This window comes from Austrofundulus limnaeus, unplaced genomic scaffold, assembly GCF_001266775.1.
Source record: "Austrofundulus limnaeus strain Quisiro unplaced genomic scaffold, Austrofundulus_limnaeus-1.0 Scaffold1582, whole genome shotgun sequence".
Lineage (NCBI taxonomy): Eukaryota > Metazoa > Chordata > Actinopteri > Cyprinodontiformes > Rivulidae > Austrofundulus > Austrofundulus limnaeus.
In genome coordinates this window covers 1-313 of record NW_013953984.1, presented here as the reverse complement: position 1 = coordinate 313, position 313 = coordinate 1, and positions in this window count along the sequence as shown.

Genomic DNA, 313 nt, shown 5'->3' with positions numbered 1-313 from the left:
GTTCAGAAGTAAAAAAGACAGTAAACAGTAAATATAAAGACTGTTGAGAAGTAAAAACAACAGTAAACAGTAAATATAAAGACTGTTGAGAAGTAAAAACAAAAGTAAACAGTAAATATAAAGACTGTTGAGAAGTAAAAACAACAGTAAACAGTAAATATAAAGACTGTTGAGAAGTAAAAACAACAGTAAACAGTAAATATAAAGACTGTTGAGAAGTAAAAACAACAGTAAACAGTAAATATAAAGACTGTTGAGAAGTAAAAACAACAGTAAACAGTAAATATAAAGACTGTTGAGAAGTAAAAACAAC